General features: G+C 40.8%; 1 long non-coding RNA gene and 3 other non-coding genes across 6 annotated transcripts; all 4 read left to right on the top strand.

Annotated features, from left to right (window-relative positions):
* The first annotated feature begins 1,735 nt into the window (after positions 1 to 1,735).
* LOC141940688 (uncharacterized) lies at positions 1,736 to 21,201 on the top strand. 3 transcript variants are annotated; one of them, XR_012628076.1, is made up of 8 exons: positions 1,736 to 1,765; positions 3,512 to 3,567; positions 4,378 to 4,444; positions 5,048 to 5,131; positions 6,312 to 6,341; positions 7,223 to 7,268; positions 7,890 to 16,215; positions 20,609 to 21,201. It is a non-coding gene; the product is annotated as an uncharacterized LOC141940688 (long non-coding RNA). The 3 variants fall into 3 exon arrangements; XR_012628075.1 differs by having other exon boundaries at positions 7,890 to 16,258; XR_012628077.1 differs by lacking the exons at positions 1,736 to 1,765; positions 20,609 to 21,201 and adding an exon at positions 1,788 to 1,892 and having other exon boundaries at positions 7,890 to 9,470.
* Positions 5,279 to 5,345, top strand: LOC141941952 (small nucleolar RNA SNORD50). Its single transcript, XR_012628488.1, has one exon. It is a non-coding gene; the product is annotated as a small nucleolar RNA SNORD50 (small nucleolar RNA).
* On the top strand, positions 6,418 to 6,486 carry LOC141941953 (small nucleolar RNA SNORD50). Its single transcript, XR_012628489.1, has one exon. It is a non-coding gene; the product is annotated as a small nucleolar RNA SNORD50 (small nucleolar RNA).
* On the top strand, positions 7,643 to 7,713 carry LOC141941951 (small nucleolar RNA SNORD50). Its single transcript, XR_012628487.1, has one exon. It is a non-coding gene; the product is annotated as a small nucleolar RNA SNORD50 (small nucleolar RNA).
* Positions 21,202 to 21,393: the final 192 nt, after the last annotated feature.

Raw genomic sequence — 21,393 nt, 5'->3', positions numbered from 1 at the left:
GCTCAAACAAGTGCAGGGAGGCACTCAGAGAAAAAGGCAGCATGTAGACCTTCTTCCCCATGCCCCTACAGCAGAAAAGGTGGTGGGCTGGCTGCAGCTTGCAGTCTGCCATGAGGGTCACCCTGTTTGCAGTCAAGAGGAAGATTTCAGACAGGTAAAATGGGATGTGGAAGAAGAAAAGCAGGGAGAAAATGAGTATCATCTGCTGTGGGCTGTAGAAGAAAACATGTTTAAAATTTGTCAAACTATTTAGTTTTCCTAGTGGTATTAATCTCAATAATTTTAGGAATAAAATTGCCAGGTATTTTAGCACTTTGCAACTCACTTTTCTAGACTTCCCTTATCTGCTCCCAACAGTTAGACTCTTATATTGGGAGTCTATCTTGTGGACCATCATTTTTTGTAATATCCTTAACAACTTGTCAAAATACAAAAAATTTTTTGAGCTTTTCTTCACCCTTCCTTGTTTTTCCCGAATTCCTCAACTAAGTTGATTGATATACTAAACCTCTCAATGAACAGGTAGACAAAAAAGTTAGACTATTTATAAACAATTAGTGAAAACCTCCATAAATATGATGAGAATTTAGGATGCGGTTTCACATCGGTTTAAATGTCATCTAGGCTGCAGTACTGATGCTATCCTGTGGCCCAAATACCTGCTCCCACTTCTTTCCCCAGCACTTCCACAGCAGCACAGGAGGCCGGTTCAGCTGGAGACTAAGCTGCTGACTGAGGTGCAACTGCACGACGACTTCAGGGGCTAAAGCTGCGCCAGGATTGGGGTAGCCCACTCTGGGGTTCACTGTGGAACCGCGTTCTTAAGACTTTCTAGAGTGAAAAACTGCAGAAAGCTTTCTCCTTTTCATCAGTTGTGGGCAAGAGGAGATTTTTCAGCCCTGTAATGTTATACAGGGATAAAGCATTGTGTGCTATATCCAAAAAGGGAAAGGGTGTGCGTACGGTTAAGGTTTCAGAAACGTCTAATTAGAGACAAGGAAAGTTGAAACACTCAGGCACAGCTATAGAAGGTTAACTAGTTGGAGTCCTAGGGAACAGTGACAGAAGATACACGTAAGAAAAAAGCATTCAACGAAAAGCACTTTTTGTAAGTTTGGGAGGTACCAGGTTCCTGCCTTCACTTGCTAGGTTTTATGCAAAAGCCCTCTAATGCAAAATGTCTAAACAGCACCGCGATCTAAAGCCAGACTCCGGCGCTCATTCGTTCTCTCCTCCCAGGGCACACCATCCCCAGCGATCCCATCATCCCCCCTCCGCCCCTGGGCTACTGCCTGCCCGGAACGCGGCCGGCCAAGGCGGCAGCACCCTCCCGCTCAGCGGCCCCGGGCTGCGGGGCTCGGGTAAGGCAGGCAGCGGCCCCGGGCTGCGGGGCTCGGGTAAGGCAGGCAGCGGCCCCGGGCTGCGGGGCTCGGGTAAGGCAGGCAGCGGCCCCGGGCTGCGGGGCTCGGGTAAGGCAGGCAGCGGCCGCCGCCAGGGGAGCGCTCCCGCGGGCCGCCTCAGGCGCCACCCGGCCCCTCACCCTCCGCGCGCCACACGTCAGCGGCCACGAGCCCGCCATGGGCCCCGCCGCGCGGGAAGGAGAGCACCAAGCACCAACCTCTCCGCGCGCGGTCCCCGGGCTCCCCGCCCCTCGGCTCTCGGGGGAGGGGCGGGGCCAGCCTCGTTCCCACCCCGCAGCGTACATATAAAAGCGGCGAGCGCCCCCCACGTTTTCCCTTTTCCTGCAGAACGGCCGTCGGGGCGGGTGAGGCGCGGGGCTGCCAGGGCGCGGGGCCGGAGCGGCGCCGCCCGGGCTTCTCCTTCGTGCTTGGCTGTTCGGGAGGCTGCCCTGCGGCGCCGCTCGCGTGGTGCTCGAGGGGGGGAGCTGGCGGGTGAGGTTTGCAGCCTGGAGGGGCGGCCGCGGGGTGTGCGGGCTGGCCGGCTGTTGCAGCCGCGGCGGCGAGGAGGACGGCAGGGCGGACTACAGGTCCCGGCACGCCTCGCACCTCCGCCGGGAGGGAGGCGGGAGCGCGGCGCGGCCGGTTCCCGCCGGAAGCGGTGGCCCGCGGGGCGCTCCGGGACGGGCGGAGGGTGGCGGGATACCGACCATTTTGCCCTGATGCGGGCGGCGCCCGGGCAGGCTCTGCCTGGCCTACGCCATTTTGATCGCTCGCCGGCCTGGCCGGCGCCGGGGGGCTGATGGAGGGCTGCAACCCGCCAGGGGCGCCGGCTCTTAGTTACCGGGGTTGGGAGCAGCCCCCTGCCAGGGCAGTGTAGCGTGCACTTCACTCGGTTGTCGTTTGAGTACTTAAAATGTTGGTGAATGATGCCGGCCTAAACAGGAGGAGAATGAGGTGCTGTAGTGAGAGGTTAGGGCTTCTTGATCAAGGTGGAGTGGCCTTGCTGATTTGACGTAAGGCTGGTGCACACACTTGCGTTGCCTGTATGTGTTTCGCAAGGCTCAGCCATCGGCATCATGGAATTATACTACAACAGAAAACTTTAAATAGTTACTGTAAAATCCACATATCGTGCCAAGAAAAAACACCACCATCTTTGCATGCTTTTTAAACACGAATCATGAGATTAACATTTTAACTGTTGATGTTTACTTTTTTTTGCTAGGCAATGAGACAGCAGAATAAAGGGAGATGTATTTTTTAATCCTTAAGATGCCTTTTTTTCTCTTGCAATACTAATGTCATGAGCAGTAGTACTTCTAGAAGAATGGGCAATACAATAAAGAAATATAGCTAGGGTTCTAGGCTTTTATCTGCAAGCAAAGATTAGGAGATGGTTGCATTCATGTAGGAAGTTGTCCGGTGCGTTCATTCAGTGTTGAATTAGCTTGTCTAATGATAGCCTGAGTCACGTGTTAGCTTACTGAAGAGTAAAATTTTTGAATCTTGAAAGCCATTCATAACTGCTGGTTCTTGGGAGTAAATAAGCAAGCTCAACTTGAGCTTTTCCATAGCTTCAATTGTTTTTGTTCTCTGAAATAAACCAAAAAAAAAGTTATCTTTAATGGACTGCTACATTTATTTACTCTATATGGTGCAGAGTGAGAGACCTTATTGGAACATGCATATTTTAAGTATTGTATATGACAAAAATACTTTGTCATGTGTTTCTTTGGGTGGTTGAGTTGGTAGTTTTAAATACATGCTACATGGTTAAAACTGAATTCTCTAAACCAATTGAAATTGGTGCTTATATTTAAAGGACTGAAACCCTGAGATGATGAATTTTCATTAAAAATCCGTTGGACTGAAGTTTAATAGTGGGTACATGCAGTTATTTCTACAATGCTTTTAATATGGGATTTCAAGTGGATGTGACTCATAACTTCTTTGTTACTTAAAACTGGTTGCATTTCTTGCTGCTTTCTGAAAGGTCTCCTGCAAACTTTAGACTTACGTACTTTGCTTCTGAGACTTGAGGGATTGTTGACTGTCTGGTAATAAGAATCTGCTGATTTCAAGTGTTAAGTTTGTTTACTGTTTGGTTTTAGGTATGATGGAGAGGAAGTTTTCAGTGGTGTCCAATACGTTGTACAGAAGCATTAAGGTAATGGCTCTGGAATTTTTAATTTTGTTACACCAGAAGTAATATTACGTTTCTACTGTTGATCAAGATAATGAATGCTTCCATTTTTTACTTGGCTTCCGTATTTTTGTCTGTCAAAAGTGTGGAATGTATGAAGTGCCACACGGTTGTCATCTTTGTATGGTTACTGAGTGGGACAAAAAGGAAAAACAGTTACAGTATGTTGCATTCTCATAGTCGCCATCAAACTGATGAGTAATTATTTGATGGTTATTTTTTTGTGCTCTTCACCGAGTTAAGGTCAAGCCTTCATTTCTTTGGCTGTGGCATTTAAATAAGCATGAAGACCCACATGATAAATCACTTGGTGAACTTGTGCTGAATTATACTGATTTTGGAGATGGTGCAAGTTAGCTGTCTGCCTTTGGGTGTGTGTTGGAGTTAATCTGAATCTACATACATGACCATGTTTGAACGTAATTGAGGTAATGATCTGGAAACTATGGGCAGACAGTAGTATTGCATTGTGAATAAATGCATGGCCTCTCAAATATTTTTTAAATAGAAGCTTGAACGTCTCAGTTCTTTAGACATCATAATGATTGCAGAAGGGTCCAAAACCAGTTCAGGGTAATTTTTTTCCTAGGGCATACAAAATTTCAAGTTGCCAGGTATTAAAGACAGTTCTAGACCAATATTGTTGTATGAAAAAGTTAATTTTTACTGCTTAGTGATTATGTTTCTGACATAGTAACATGACAGATTATGCTAGATCACAGCAAGAGACATTTTCTACTTCAAAAGATAATTTTTGTTTGATTTCAATTTTAGGTCTTCATGGAAGCACCATCAGAAGTAGAATACTTGACACACACAAGTGGATTTTCCTGAAAGCTATGTATGTTTTGAATGATCAGTGGGTATAAATTGATACGATAAATGAATTCGCAAAATATATGTGTGATCAAATTAGTAGGTGTGTCATTAGCTTTAAAACTGAGGTATCTTTGTATTTCAGGCGTGTTTGACGTTGTCTAGAACTGTGTAGGCTGGGGAGTTGGTCAGTAGTTTATTTGGGGCACTGTCAGAGGAGCTGGTAAAATACGCCTATCTGAAATGTTCATATTAAATGTGACAAAGATTGCCTCAAGATGGCTTTTAATTGTGAATTTGCACTTTTCGGGAGATTAGTATAAGAAAGTGTTTAGGTGAAGAAAAAGGGGACATCTAGAGACTTGCTAATATAAACAGGCAAATGTGATTCCAATTTTTTAGTAAAAACGTGTATTCATTTTTTAAAGAGTATAGTTGATATTCTCACCTTTTAGAAATGCTAAGAGATTACTTCAGTATCTATATTCAATTTAATTTGACTCAGATGCTTACAACTAGTGGTTTGGAGGAAGGGGGATCCACAAGAGTAAAACTTAGTTGTTCCTAATGGGTTGTGCTATATTATGCATGAACATTTTGTAATTGATTATTTCACACTCATTTCTAGAATGGCAGGAACAGTTTCTAATAATGGGAGTGTGAAGTGTCTTGATGAAGGATTTCCTGGCTACTGTACTACCAACAGATAGCGGTAATATTTATTGATTAAGCATCTGAAATTTTTTGTTAATTGTAATGTGTTCCCTTTTCAGTACATCTGCGTATGAAAGACACAAAGCTTATTTTGTGGAATATGAGTGTGTGAATTGTGTTACAGTTCCCAGATATTTAAGTGGTGAATCATGATGAAACTGCCAAACCTGATACATTGATGAGAAACTTCATACGGATCTGGCTACTGAGATGAAACCACTTAAATAATTCTTTCAAAAGTCACTTAATCGTTCAGTCATGCCAGTTGGTGTTACTTGTATTGCTGTCCCCACGTACGAGCTAGATGCCACCATGCTCCAGGTTGTGAATAAGGATGTTTGTTGGTGCATTATTTAAACTCACCTCAGGTCCGTGTTGACACACATACATGCTGTTGCAAAAGCTAGCATTTTTAATGAGCAGAGGGGGGGGAAGTGTTAGATCCCTATAAATTGAGGTATCCTGTCTTACAGTAGGTAAAAAACCAAACGTTAGCCTGGTATTAAAAGTGTCCTGGTTTGGAAGTGTTGCTGGTGTTTGAAAGCTAGTGATGACATTTGCATGTTGACCTGCTTGGGGCTCACTCAGATGTGAGCATTTAGGAAAAGTAATGTTAATGATTAAAGGTGGAATTTGGTGATAAATTGTGATGAATTCTAATTATATTAAAGCTGTTTCAGCTCCAGAGCTAAACTAATTCAGAAGGGCTAGTGTAACATTATACTTGCAGCAGGCAAAAAGCATGCTAGTGAATGCTTACTGTGATTATTAGTGACTTCTCCAAGAACTTCATTCTTACCTAATTACCTGAGTTCAATCTTTTTAATGAAATTCACTTTAATGGCACTGGTTCTTGAGTATCCATAGGCTGTTTTTAGCTAAGAAGTTAAAATCTAAAGTGTGAGAACAAGTTCTAATTGTCCTGTTTTATTACAACATCTGTAATTTTATTCCACTCCTTGCTAACTACCAGTAGTTTCTTTTGAAGAACAGGCTTCAGCCCACTATGTGAAGTTCACATGTGTGTGTGAAACTTCTTGTGCAGCAGTGCTGCCTATAGAATGCTGCATTGTTCATACAGGCAATATTACAAGTGATATATGTGGCTGATCTAGAGAGAAGTTGGAAGTAGCAAGCCATGTTGGTGTAACTAACCAGTGCGTTTTATGTCTTTGCAGAGATGCTTGAATGCTGCTTGTCATTTGAAGGTATGAATTCCAATAAATGTTAGGAATAATTTAAAAGCTTGCTCTGGGAGTAATGCTTAAAACCACTGGTATGTCTGATCAGTGAAGAATCTATCCCAAACCAGATTGGTTGATGAAAAACACATGTGAATCTCACTTCTGAGTTTAGAATACTCTTAACACCAGAACAAGTGTATAGGCTTCATAGTCTGTTCATACTTTGAATCTCAGCAAAACTGGTTTAAATAACTAATGATAATTTTTAAATGACTGATTTAAAATTCATTATTGTCAACCCCATTTATAAGCAGGAGGTGATATGTAAACCATTGTGTTACAAATAGCATATTTGGAGTGGGGCTTGTATGTATCTGCATTAGGGAAAACAGGCTGAAGGATTTAATGATTTATCTTGGTCTTTTTTTGAACTTTCAGTTCTAGTTCAGACGTAATCTCAATTTTCCTGTTGCTTGCAAGCGAGTTGTCCATAGAAGAATGGTCTGGGTGCAGTTTTTTGTTTAATGCTTGCTTGTTGGTGGGTTTTAGTTTCTGGAGTTTTTAGTGTTTTGACAGACACTGAGAACCAGGTATTGGCTAATTTTTAAGAATGAACTTTCTAATTCTGCTAGGAGAGAGGGAATTATACTTGATTGGTTAGTTGCCTATCATAATTCATAGCCAAGTTAGGCAATAGCTGGGCAAGAGAAGCAAAATAAATCTTACTGTGGCATGACTACGCTTCTAAGTTAAGTTTCAGAGGAGTTGCAGAGTACTGATACTAATCCAGCACATGTTTAATAATGCAGTTTGGTCTGTATGAGAGACTAAATAGATGGCAAGTTGTATTTTGAGTGATGGAAGAAAATTCTTCTGAACTAATGAACATTCTCTTTTTTGGACAGGAAAGTGGTTAAAAAATGTAGGAACAATTGCTTTTAGCTTATTCAGGTATGTAATTAAAAAGCTTCTAAACATCTTATTTTAAGTCTAAAGTAACTGTGCTTGCAATTTAGTGAATTTTTTGTATTATGACAGTTGTTGATATACTTTATTGATCTGTTGATATGGTAAGTTGGTATAGTAATTAATTCTGTACATAGTTGGAATTTAGAATGCTTGTTGCCGAAGGCACAATGTGTGCTGATAGCTGTGCCTGACCTTGGTTACCTTTCAAACCTACATGCAAGGTTTTAAATAAGTGTACATTATTATTGAAATATGTCAGAGGACTAGAGAATGCATAATTTTTGTATTGCAATGAGAAACCCTACAGAAAAACAGTACATTCCCTATTAAATTTGTTCTCTGTATTGCTTTTGTCTCATCTGTGATGATCCTATCCCGAACCTGAATTCTTTGCTGAAAAACGTAATACGGATCCGGAATCTGAGACGAGACCAAAAGATTTGTTTTAAACTTTCTGACAAGTATTATGATGTCTATGGGGTTTTAGGTTTTTTACAGAAATGGTAACACCGTAATGTATAAAAAGTGTTGTGTGCTTACTTGCAAATCAAAATTTCTCCCTCAAATGAACGATTTTACTTAAACCTTGTTCTCTTTTTCCAGTGATGAGTTGGAACACTTTGTCAGTGCTGCCTGACAAATGTGGATGATCTGTAACTGGAAGGAAGTGTAACACCTGAAGAGTTTTTGTGGCTTGGAGTGGGATGCCATGCTTTTAAAAGCCTGCTGAAACAGCTGCTGCAATTTTGCTTTAGCGGATACTGTTTCCAGAAACTGCTTGTGAACCAAAATCACTGTCTCTGCATATTTAAAGTAGCGCTTTTCCCAAAACACTGAGCTGCCCTCTGTAGGAAGGATAGCAGCAATATTAGGGAAATGAGGATTGAGATTTCAATACATGGAAAAATGCCTGAGAGTATTTGCCCTTTTAAAATATCATAAGGGTATCCAGACTTGCTGATACTGAAGATCTGTAATAACTTGAAACAATAGAACTCAGAGGTAGGCCAGGTAAAGATGGGGAGAAAGCAAAATGGCCCACAAATTCAAACAAGTGAGTCTGCTTTTTGAGGGTGGTGTCATCCAGGAGATAGGAGGAAGTAGATGAGGTGTTGGTGGTATGGAAGCATAAACATGAAACACTTGTAAGAAAGACATTGAGGTGTCATGAGGAAAGTCGTGGTTACAGAAAAGGCAAGGTCTAAACCTTGCATTGCCATCAGTTATCTAGAGAGGAGGTGGGGGTTTATGGACTGCCGCTTTAGCGGGAAGAGATGAGTTCCGCCACAGGGGAACTGCCCTTTGAAGATTACGCTGGCAATGTTACCTGCTTGTGCTGTGCAGAGAAGAGGTCAGTAGTGGGAGAAAGGAGCACACGCGTTGGAACTTGTGCTTTGAGCAGCTGCTTGAGAATGAAAGGTGCTGTATCACAGTAATAGCGTATTTGTTGTATTAAGCAAATTGGCACTTTTCCACAGAGGAATTGAGGGATCATAAACTGGTCACCAAGTGGATTTTTAAAGGCAAATCATGAATATAAGATGCAATCTGCCTTAAAGCGTGGCTCTCAAACCAAACTTGTCAGGAATGCTTTATAAAGGAAGAAACATGAGAACGGCATGATACCTAGAGATTGATAGAGCTATAGTTACTGAAGCATTTCAAAATGCACCAAAATACAGAAAAACTACCCTGTACCCTGCAGCCAGAAATGACAGCATTGAATGGCAGCAGCTCTCTTCCTTCAGAAAGTTGGAGGAATTCCTACAGCTCAGGGAATGTGCCTGTTTTCAACAAAAAGCCCGATTTTCTGTCTAAGCAGTATCATGAAGTGCAAAATGCTACCAGTAGCAGTGCCTAAAGCATTAGGAATGTCAAAAATAAGTACAGTAAGGATCTGACTGAACTCCGGGTGTGTATTGGCTCACTGAGCATCTCCTGTGCTTTGGTTATTAATAAGCAGTAATCGGGTACTTTGGCTGAAGGCTGCTCCTTTTCAGCCTGCAACTGTGTAAATCTATTAAATGTATCAGAATCTGCAGAAATTTACTACAGAACAGCTTTCCCTTTGCTGCTTTTAAGAGGATTTATTATTTCTGTTAATAAATGTTACTGAGAAGGGTAGGTATTTCCATGTTTTGTACATGCTCTTTCTTGAATAAAGATGAGGATGTGAAAAACGTAGCTGTTGTGCATCAGGTCTGCAGTCGCACCACGGTGTTCCTGGACAGCTTGTACTTTGCAGGAGCCTCAGAGGTGAGGTGGCCTTTTTGTGCTGACTGGTACAGCACACGCTGGACACGTGATATTCCAGGTTGTGCTTGAGTGACTCCTGGACAACATCAACTCTGTTAGGGATTACACGCTTCAGAAGTGGGAAGGGACCAGGCTCTATCTCTTGCCCACTGCAAGTCTGGGTTCTGTCAGCATCTAGTGAAGCTGCTTGGCTGGTGAGTCAAAAAGTTGCCAGTACTAGCTAGGTTAGTCTCCTCTGGAAGAAAAATATCGAAGATCGCAGAAATGTGTAATACAGCAGTGATACTTGGTAAGTACTTAGATATTCAGAAGGGTCTGTTACAGGGTCAGAAGAGTGTGTGGCATGTGTTTTGGGTGTAAAGGTACCACCTTTTTATCTTTGGGCTCATGCCAATATGAAAAATGGAAGCTTTTGAGGAGATACTGCTATGTGTGTATCTAGTAAAATTAGTGAGAATGAGTTGCTCTTGTGATTTGTGGGATCAAATGAAAGTTTAAAGATTGCAGGTGACACTTCAGGTACCCAAAGTACTTCACATCAATCTTGTTCTGTATGTTCTAAAACATTCCCTGGGGATGGTTTCTGATCTAGGATTGAAAGATAAAGGGTGCCAGAGAATAACGTTGCTGTGCGTGACAGGTGGTGAAGGCCTGTCTCCAGGAGCAGTGTTTAATCATGAAAAAGATGCACCTCTCACCTGGCATAGAAAAGGGTAGGTGTGACCAGTGATAAGGCATATTGGGAATTTAGCTGCAGACCTTTCTGTATGAATGCTCCTGTGCTTTAGGGCTGCAGAAGATGGGTAACGAAAGAAGAATGTGTATTAGTATAGAAAATCTGATGTTTACAAAAATGAGCAGATGCTTTAACCATGATATTACACTCTAGAGGTTTTGGAATGTGGGACTAGTGAAAATTATGTAGGAAGATCATTTTTATAACCAATTTTAAGATGGGGAGAATAATACTTGTAATGGCTTTTTTGCTTGGTAGAAGGGGGATAATGTGTTTGCCAACCACTTGTGTATTTAGTTCTGGTGGTTTTTTGAGTGTTTTATACAAGTGATTGAGATAAGGAGATGTAGTTGTGAAGAGTTACTGCGTGACACGTTTGGAAGACATGGCACGAGATTTCTCTGTGCGGAAGTACTTCATTAAACTTCAGTTTTACAAAATTGGTAGATTTAAAACTTTGACTTAAGATTGTGCACTAAACAGCATGAAAGCATTTTGCTGTTTTGTGCTTTAAATAGTCTGGTGAAATCTTGCACTCACCATCATTAGTGTTGGACTTAGAAGTGTCACATGGCTGTTGGGCTGTGGTCCAAGAAATCAGTGGTTAGACAAACTTTGTTCTGGAATATTGCCACAGATCAGTCTTAACTGGGCAAAAAAAAGCAGAGCGTTTTTTTTTTGAGTTAAATGAGTGGTGGGCTTACGAGCAAGAGGATTACCTTGCAACCACAACAAAAGTACAAGAATAGCTCTGCATAAATGCTTTGCTACCATTTAAGTTATGAGGTCCCTGTTGGGGTGGGAGGTTTTGTCTGTTGCTGAAGAACCTGTCTTGCCAGTGGAGGCTGTAGATCTATAAACAAGAGTTGCAAGTGAGTGAAACTAAGCTACCAGCGGTTATCTTGCCACAGCACCCCCACTGCTACATGAGTGCGTTTGCTGGTGTGAAGCCTGCTTGAAGTAACAGATCCTAGTGAACATAAATTCCAGCATAAGCTGTACTGTCAGGCTACCATCGTGCAGAGAAGCGTGCTGCCTCAGCTGCAGCTCTATTGTGTGCTGGCTTTGGGGTTGCTGCCTTCTGGTGCAGGCAAGCTCTTAATTGTATAAACTTGCCATATAAAGCTTGGGTATGTGTTTTGCCGATTAAAAACAAACATTGAAATTAAATAAAAGTTGCTAGAGAAAGGGACCCCTTAAGACAGCCAGACATGGACACAGCAAAGCGAGCAAAGTGTTAAGACTCTGCCCAAGGAAAGGTCTTCTCTATATTGAAGAGTATTTAATCCTGATTTTGGGTCAGTAGTTTTTCTGCATACCCCCTCCCACAGTTCAGAGGACAAAGCTTGAGTTATGATCTGTAGTATGCATGAATTTAAGAGATAAATGGTAATTTCAGGTGAGTGGAGTAGAGATGGCCTTCATTTGCTATGTGAATGTATGTGTCCTAGGATTTGCATTCCCTGTACTTTTTTGTTACTAGAACCGGTATTACAAGCATTTTTGCTTGTCTGCCCTTGTCTGTTTCCCTTGGAGGATATAAACTGGAAAAGTAAAATTAAAATGATGAATTCCTTTTTCTTTGAAATATCATGTGGCTTTTTAGTTGATAGTCCAGTTGAGCTATCAGGGCTATGAAGACAGTACTTCTCTGCCATTGTCTCAAACTTCCTGCAGGCTCCAGAGAACAAAGTGGTGTTTGATGCTCAGAAGAATGGCTGTATTGAGTGGGACAAAGTCTGCCTTGCTCAGTATTCTGTCTGAGGATGACCAGTATAAGAAACAGGAGAAGTATAGAGAGCCTTTCCAGTAGTTTGCTTGGGAATTTCCTGACAAGATTTTCACTTGTGTTTGAATACTGCTTGGCAATTATGACCTATCTCCATTTAAAAAGATGTAAAACATGAATGTTACGTGGGCTGTAAAATACATGAAGTATTGTGTATGTTAGTAACTGCATGGATGGGGGGATTGGGAGGGGGCTGAAGTAAATAGTTTTTTTCTCTTTGAAGCTGATGCCTCTCTCAATTCCCACATTAATGAAAACAGTAAGCAGAGCCCAGTTAAGGCCCCGGTGCTAGGCCAGCTTTACTGTTTAATTGAGCTATGCTGGAGGTGAAAATTTGAAGTACTGTTCTGTGCTTTTACCTTCAGTACACCTGAGCTACACTTCATATTTCAGGCTTCTCACCAGACCAATAACCACTATTTTTTTCTCTGTGACTGGAGTTCTCAGTAACTGAGAATGATGGTACTAGTTTTATGGTTGCAGGTGAAGAATGACTAAAATCTGTCCTAAAATAAAGTTCAGTCATTACTTTATATATGTGGAAAGAGGCTAGAAAGATGAATGGACTGAAATAAAACAAATGTTTAGACCTTATCTTGAAATCGGTAAGTTGATTGAAAAGTAAAGGTTGTTCTTTTAAATCACCTTAACATCACTAAAGAGGAAGAATATACAGCTACTATTAAATCGGTGTACTTCATCTAACCTTGACAAAAATGGGCAATAATTTTCCCTGGCTTTAGTTGTTTTTTCAGTCAGAATGAGGGATGTTGTGGATACTAGAGTCTTGAAAGAAACATCTGAGTCTTTAAGTGTGTTATCTCTGTCTAGTAGTTAGGTCATTTTCTGCAGCAGAAAATAAAGCAAATTGCTTCACCATCTAGTTTAAATTTCTTGCACTCCATCAGAAAAGTGCAATATTGAAACAGTGGCAGTTCTTAATGTCATTTGGACTTCCAAGTTAAACAGTTCAAAGTATGATTATTCATTCCCCAGTGTATCTTAGAATAAACATTTTGTGAAAATATGTAGTTTCTGGTTCTGAAAATTTTAAGCTACCTATTTGCTACTGCAAACAAAAGTTTTAGTTTGTGGGAATTAATGCTGCCCCCTCTTCCTGTTTTACAGATTATAAACCACATAATATAAGTTTAACAGCAGGAACAGCAATTGCCTTCAGAACATGTTAAAATAGTAATTTATAATAAACACAGTCCTGAGAATGTTCCCCCAAAAAAACTTCATGGAGGGGATCAGAGTTTTTGAAAACATATATTTGAAGTACTCTTACAGTTGCCAGAATTGGCTTGTCTTCATTTACATGTATTTGAACTTAACAAGTTACCTTGCTAGTGAAAAGTGTTCAGCATAGTTTCTGCTAATTTGACATACAGGCTGTAAGGCTGCTGAAAACCCTTTTTTCCATGTAAAGGGATCTTTATATGATGAACATTTGGCAGGGTTGACTGCAAGGTGTTTTGCTGTGGTTTTGCCTTTTATTAACTGCCATGACAAGACGACTGGAAATAGTATGAATACTTCCTCATGGGAGTTTCATGTAGTTTATAGGGGTTTTTAATTAGAAAAGTAAGACTGAACAATTTTAGCAACTGCTAGATATATTTTCTATAAAAGTACAGCCCCATTATGAGCCATGCTGGATATGGGAAAGTCCAAAGCTTTTAGCTTACAAATATGAAGAAAGATGGTTTGCCAGGAGTTCCACGGATTTAGAGAGAGACCTCAGTTGTTCTTGTGAAGAACCAAAATTACCAAGAACTGAAGACCACTTGTGCTACTGCCTGATATGATGGCAGGAGGAGAAACATGCCTTTAGATGTTCTCCTCCTGTTTCTGAAGATATGCTTCTTAAAGAACACATAAACCTCTTAGAGTTGTCTGAATGTGGCAGCCTGTAGTCCTTATGACTTACCACAGGGAGAGGAGATAGTCCTGTAAGGAAGGAGATGCCTTTGCATATAAGACTGGCAGTAAGAGTATCTGGATATTAGACTTTAAGTGTGAATGGAGTCTTAGAATATTGTAGTAAAAAGTCAAATACTTATTAAATGAAAGATCTTCCACCAAAAGAATCAAAAAATAGAAGTTGTGAATGAACATTTTTTGTGCTGAAAATCCACGCTGCTGTCTTCTGCCGTGACACCAGCCTAACTTCCTACCCTCAGAAATTAAATGCCCTGTAGTGCTCCCAGTCTCTGGCCTCAGGGCAGCAGTTCTGAGGCTGTGACATGCTGTTGGTGATGTCATACTTTGGCCCTTTTGATTTCAAGTTTTAAGTTCTACCATGGTTATGTGGAGGGTCTTGTGGGCAGTATGTCATTAGTGAGCTGTGGTGTAAGGACCATTGTCTTCCTGATGGCTATTACATGACTGCACTAACTTTCAAATGAAAAAGCCACTTAGCTTCTGTTTTGGGTTGAAGATTGACAGTGACCAAGATGGATGCCTATAATGACACTGTTGTATCCTTACCTACCTGTAAGAGAAGAAAACACTCTACCAAGAAGAGGTATTCTGCTATTCTGAGGTAGTGCTTCTGGAGGTGTTTTGCCTCTTGATCTTAATCTGCTGCTTTTCCCTAAAGGCTAATTTGGGTTTTCTAGTTGTGATTTTTTTTTTGCTGAAGTGTGACCAGGAAATCTTAATATATTGTTGATTCTCAACTAGGAAAATGCTTTTAAATTCACAAAAGGAGTATGCATCTATTTGGTCTTTCCCGAAGTTATGATTTCTATAGAAAGAGCAGGTCATCTATGGAAGCTTGTGCTGTCTCCCAGTGTGAGCTTTCTTACTCTGGGCCAAGGTTGGGACCTTGGTATCCAAAACTATTGTGTAGTCTTAAGCTCTGTCCTGATCTCAAAGAATCCTATTCCTCCCCCTCTGTACTAGTCCTGTATTGCTTTTCCCAGAAGAGTTATGCATGAAACATCCCAAGAACCAAGGCAGAAATAAAAAATTACAAAAGGCTACTGCATAACCATTCAGTATTGATCTCAGAATATGTACATATCCATTCAGTATTGATCTCAGAAGGGCTATAAGACCAATAGTATATGAAACTTCAGTGAAGGGAAGAAAAAAAAAAAAAAGCCTCTGGGAAATTTTTTCTCTAGGACTCAAGGCTGTAATAATCAAATTCAAACACCTGTTGAGTTGTAAAAACAAGACCAGTTCCTGCAGTTGATGTGATTTGACAGATATGATTTGCTCTTCAGAAATTGGGGACCGAGCCTGCAAATAAGTCACTGATTAGCTAAACTGCAAATCTATCAGGAATGACAGCTAGCTGCATTTCACGCTGGGTCAGACGTGGAAGGGAAATATTTCCCTCCACGCTTCTGTGTTGATACTGGTTTCTCTGTGCTGGAAAGTTCCAGGCAATAAAGTAGGAGTTAGAAAAAGGTGGGAGGTGATTATTAAGTAAAGATCTTTCCTACTCAGAATTAATATAACAGGACTGAAAATCGACTGTACTTCTTTGTATAGTATTCTCAGAAGAACCATAAACATTCTTCTTGTTCAGAAAGATCTCAGTTCTGCAGAAATAGGCTCTGTTGAACTTGCTTTTCTCTCATGGACTGTTTTGAAGGCTGGCTAGGAAACAGGCATGTCAGATTCATTAAAAAGGCAGAAATGAACTTCTGTAAAGATTATAGCCTTTTCTATAGCAGCAGCAAAAAGAAGTATCAGCAGAATTGGCATCTGGCCCTGGGAGCAAACATTCTGAGCTTCTGGTAGAGCTTCCAATAGAAGTATGATGAAGAGGTTTTAAAAAAATTCCTGTGCTGTCTTTATTTCATATACAGTCTAATCCTGCCTCTCAAATTTGGTGATTAAGATAAATAATACAGAAAATGTTCTGTCTTGGGTCAAGCTACAGAAAGTTATCCATATTTGCTTTCTGTGGTTGGCTGAGCCAGTCTCCCTTTTTACTGGGATTTAACCTTCATATGAATTTAGTAGTCTTTGCTGGGAAGCACTGACTGATTGCTTGATAAGAAATCTGACTAGCAACCCGGGAGTCAAAGCCCCTGAGAGGAAATGTGTATGGGTTATCAGCACTATTACCATCAGCCTGAGGGTGGAAGAACCCATCTGTGTTACCTGGACTGAGCTACAGAAAGCAGGTGAACTCCTAACCTGGGAATGCCTCATGTTTGTTTTTGAAAGGTATTCACATCAAATGTGCATAGTTTGCAAAAGTTTCTACCTTAATAGCCCTCCTTTCTCATTCCTGGTTCTAATTTTTTTCCGCTATGTGCTTAGACTGGAGGAGTTCATAACATTTTCAGACTAAAACATTCTTCTGCATGTTGCTTACTGCCTCTTTTGGACACAGCAGATCTGTATCAATACTGTTGATCTGAAATTGGTTAACAGTTTTCATGCATCAAATTTACTAACCAGGCCTGACCTTTTAACAGAAGTTTAAAGGGGTTAAAAATAAATGTTGGCACTAAATTACAAACATTTGCCTTTTAGTATACATGAAAAGAATTTTTTTGTAACTTTTCTTGGGAGAGACATATGCCATTGCTGTGGATGTGGCAGTAAAATCTAAAAGCACCTGAAGGAATGGCGTGAAAGAATTTAGAAACTCCTGCAGTCAGTCAACTGTCATCAGAGATTTTTAACAATTTTTTATGGGCATGCTCAGATACCTATATTGATCCTGCTGGAACTAAGAATTGATGTATTGGCAGTAAAAATGTATATTCTCACTCAGTTGCATTGATTCCTTTTGCTGTTCTATACATGCCTCCAAACATTGCTATCCATTGGTATGTAACTCCAGTTGGAGAACACAAGAGCTACTAGAAGAGTTTTGGTTAATTTGAATGTGGCATCAATAAACAAGTTCACAGGTTTCTCAGCCATGTATTTAGTCATAAACTGATAAAAGATTTTTAAAAAAAATGACCCTGATAGATTTAAGTTTTCAAAATGAAACTTCCTTGAAATTGTTCTTACTTGCTGCTACTTTTAAAATCTAAAATTTAAAAAAGAAAAACCAACTCTGTATATTTTTACAGGATCAGAGACAGTTCTAAGTTTATTTTCTGAAGGCAGATTGAAAGCATAATGTTCTTTGTATGTCCCCTGCACATCACAGAATATCAATTTATTTTTTCTCGTGCCTAGTTGCTAGGTAAAATTAAAACTTCGCTTTCCTAAAGAACTAAATTATTGCTTCTAGCAGCATAATGCAGCTGTATTAATTGTACCGTATTAAATTACAAATTTGTTCAGGTTTGAGAACAGGTTATGTTGCTTGCACTGCGCTAAACAATTAAGAGATAGCTGGTTACTGCTACACAGGCTGGAAAGGGTAAACTTATATACCCGTGCTGAAGCTCTGTATTAGCTTAAGATGTAATTCTAGTGTCTCTCAAGGCGCATGTAAAAGTATAGAGTAGATCTTCCAAGACTATTGAAAAGCAGCAAGCAAAGCCTGAGGTACTGATAGTACTAGTTCCTCATCCTTGTGCTCTAGTCTGGAGTTTATGCTGTAAATGAGAAGTCCTAGTGTGGCATACTCTAGCCATCTTTTTTAAAAAAAAAAATATTTAGAAGTCATATACAAAAGGTTGTATTGTCTGCTCTTTGCATAAATGCAGCATTTATGTAGTCGCTTCTGCCTTGTACCTGGCAAGGATTGTAAAAATGGGGGGAGGGGAGATTGTTCTATTCTTACAAGGACCTTGAAGACACAAGGTTATTTGGGTTCACCCATGCTTGAAAGGATTTTTAGGTTGTTTGGTTACATGTTAAGTAGTCTGGAACACTTATCCTGAAAGCTCGATATTGCAGCTGCTGCATCAGGCACACTTCTTCCTGAGTAATCAGCAATGTCATTACTAGCCACCTAAATAGGCTGGGGACACAAACCCAATCACTGGCAACTGATCATCCATGCCATTAAGGGTTAATACAATCTCTGACAACTGATGCCTGGGCCAGCTAGCACAGTCTCGCATGTAATATTTGGGCATGGTTTAGAGGTCAAGGTGGATGAGAACTTAGCTATGTGAATGCAAGCTGTACCGTCCACATTTGCCTTGTGGCTGGAGAACAGCCCATGACCTGCCCCATCTCCCTGCCAGTGGCCACTATGTCTGCAGAGTGCTGTGCTCTCCTGGGAAAGATGCCCAGACCTGGGGGAGAATATTCTGCAACGTAATGACATGCTGTCTGCTTTTGGAGATAGGCTTAATGCACAAAATAACTCACGTGGGGTTAGATGATCCTGAGGGTCCTTTTGTTCCACCCTTCAGTTGGCTTTTATAAGTATGCCAAGTACTGGAATTCCAATGGCAGCTAGTTGGGACAGGGAGATGTTCAGGGACAGCTGTACAGGGATATAAGAGCAGGGCTGGATGGGTACCTGGAGCAGAGGAAGATCTAAATAGAGCAGTTGGTTCTGCATTGACACTTGGGGCTCAGTGAGTTGCAGCTTCAGCACTTGGCTATGTTGCACTGCGCAAGTGGACAGGCTAGCACTACTGTCCTGAGATGACTTTGAGATGTTTTGAAGATGGATACCGATGAGGAACGCTCTGTGGTTCTCTTCTATGAGTCCTCTTTGTAAGGCAGAATGCTCTATGATGTGGAGGAATCAGTTTTCTCCAGCCCCTCCATGCTAATTTGATGAAAATGTTGGAGGGCGATGACAACTCTTGTTGCTTCTTTGCTGACTATACTGTCTTCTCTTTCTGTGGAGCTTTGCCAGGTGCTGGCCTAATGGTAATGCTCCTCCGTGTAAGAGATTAAAAGCATCAGATGCTAAGGGGAATGGGACAGAAAAGGCAGTAGTAGTTGTGTCCTAACTCTTGCTTTCGTACCCACAGTAATACTAAAGCAGTATTTTTTTTTTTCCTTCAGATTGGGAAGCCTCCTCATGTAGTTCCCTCACCCTTGATAAGCTTGTGAGCTATTTGTATAAGAAGCCTGTGGTTTATAGGTTTATAGTGGGATGAGGAACATGTGATTAGAGGGGATCTGGAGGAAGAAGAACATTTGCATGTATACTTCTGTAGGAAGTGGGAAGGGTTTGGGATGAAAGGAACACATCAGTAATTGCATGTTCTGCTTGCTGCAATGACAGGGTATTCGTACCATCAGACTGAAGAGTTAACACCAACATTCAGTCTCCAGTAGTGGGTATTAGCTAACAGGAAAGTGCAAAGACAGGGCAAGCATAGATACAATAGTACTTTCTGGTATGCTTCCCCAGCCTCCACTAATTTTTGTTGCTAACTTTAAATTGGAGTGGTATTTCTGCATTTAATAATTTTAGGTGGGAGTTTCTTCCATTAATTCAGCTAGTTACTTTTGGGATTTATGGAAATAACCTACAGCTTCATGTGACAAAGAATTCCTCAGCTTAGTTGCATGTGTGTCAAAGTAGCTCTTTTTTGCTTTGCTATCTGCCAGTTTGATTTGGTGCCTCCTTGTTCTTCCATTGGAAGAAAGTGAACAGTTATTCTCTAGTTTTCTCCATGCCACTTCTGACTTTGTAGGCCAGTGTTACATTCCCTCATTTGTCCCTTGTCCATGTTGAAGGTGTAGGTTCTGAATAACTCCTAACACTGCTTTTTTGCCAGTAAGCATAGGGCATTTATAGTTTTGTTACAAGGCTGGGCATCTGGTTTCTGAGTTATAATAATCAGTTTGGGATGGCTTTGAGTTGGCATTTCCACATACACATGGAAGTGACTTCACTTTTTTGTGTGCATGCAAAAATAGAGTGCTCTCCTCCTCCACTCCTCTTTAAATACTTAGTACACATTAACCTATAGTGTACTGCAAAATACATTAAATTCTACAATGATTGCTCTGAAGCCATGGCTGATAAACAACTGTTTAAAAATCCTCTAACTTAAATTAGAAAAAAGCTAAGGGTATTAATGGAATGTGAACTAAACTACCTTCTGCTGCTTCTGTTGTGCCCTTCTCTTACAATGTCAGCTCTGGAGTGTTTGATTGGGGGGGGATGTTGACTGGAAAGGGAAAAGAGCAGTGATTGGTATTATAAAGGACTTAAAAACAGATACTTTTCAGAAATAAGCAGTCCAATACCCTCTCTTTCACTGGTGCTGTTGCTATAGCACAGTAGTAAAGCAAAAAGGAGAGAAGCAGTTCAGAAAGATGTTTCAAGACCTTCAGTCTATATATAAAATTTGACACCAAAAGAATTCCTGGAAGAGCCCCGTTGCTCCTCATTGCCAGGCTTGTTCTCTGCCTGTGACTATCTGGGCAAATTTTAGCAGAATGCAGGTGATTTCAACCTCAAAAGCCCTGAAATGTATGGAGTCAAGTCTGCAGGAGCAGACTCGTCTTCCATCTTGCAGAACTGGAAGAATTAAAAATTAATTAAAAACTAGTTACTTCAGATTTTGGAATCAGGCAAAACAAAGTCTTTCCAAATCTCAAGAAAGAAATATCAATGAGTCAGTGGATAGAGTTGTAAAGATCGGGATAATTAACCATATCACAGAATCCTTCTGTCTGTTCAAGCAGGGCCACCCAGAGATGGTTGCCTAGGACCATGCCCAGATGGCTTCTGAATATCTCCAAGAATGGAGACTCCACAACCTCACTAGGCAACCTGTGCCAGTGCTCGGTCACCCTCACAGTGGAAAGGTGCTTCCTGATCTTCAGAGGGAACCTCCTGTGTTTCAGTTTGTACCCACTGCCTCTTGTCCTGTGAACCGTAATCACTGGATTTGCAAACACCTTCTTTGCTGGTTTTCTTCTGCTGACTTAGTTGGAAGAAGGGAAGTGTTTGAAGAGTTGGCAGGGTCAAAATTAGAGCATTAGAAACAGTTTAAATAAATGGGGGAATAACCTTGATTTTGTTTTAATTAGTGTTACCCTTGCCTAGTTTTGGAAAAGAGAAGATGCACAAAGGATATAAGTGGAAAGAATGTTAAAAGAAAATATTACCATTACTGAAGTTTAGTCTTTCTTTGCTGAAATCCTGTTACAATTTTGAATTGTAAGTTATTTTTTAGAATGGAAGAACTCTCAAATCTGCATCTTAAAAGTATAAGACTGAGCCATTCAGTCATATTTTAAAAGCTTTCTCCTGAATAAAACTTTCATAGATCTGATTCATCTCCTTTTGGTTAATTTCTGACTTGTATTTTTCTCTTAATAGGCACAGGCCTTATATTCTGTAACTTAACCCGTCTTTTAGGATATAGAGCCTCTGACTGATAGAATGAACAAATTAAACAGACTTTTAATTAAACAGGTATTTCCCCAAATAGTCTTATTTTGCCAAGGATCTCACAGAGTGAATA

Source organism: Strix uralensis, chromosome 3 (assembly GCF_047716275.1).
Source record: "Strix uralensis isolate ZFMK-TIS-50842 chromosome 3, bStrUra1, whole genome shotgun sequence".
NCBI classification, from domain to species: Eukaryota; Metazoa; Chordata; class Aves; order Strigiformes; family Strigidae; genus Strix; species Strix uralensis.
The sequence above is the reverse complement of the archived record's forward strand: the minus strand, read 5'-3'. Positions and strand labels throughout refer to the sequence as shown.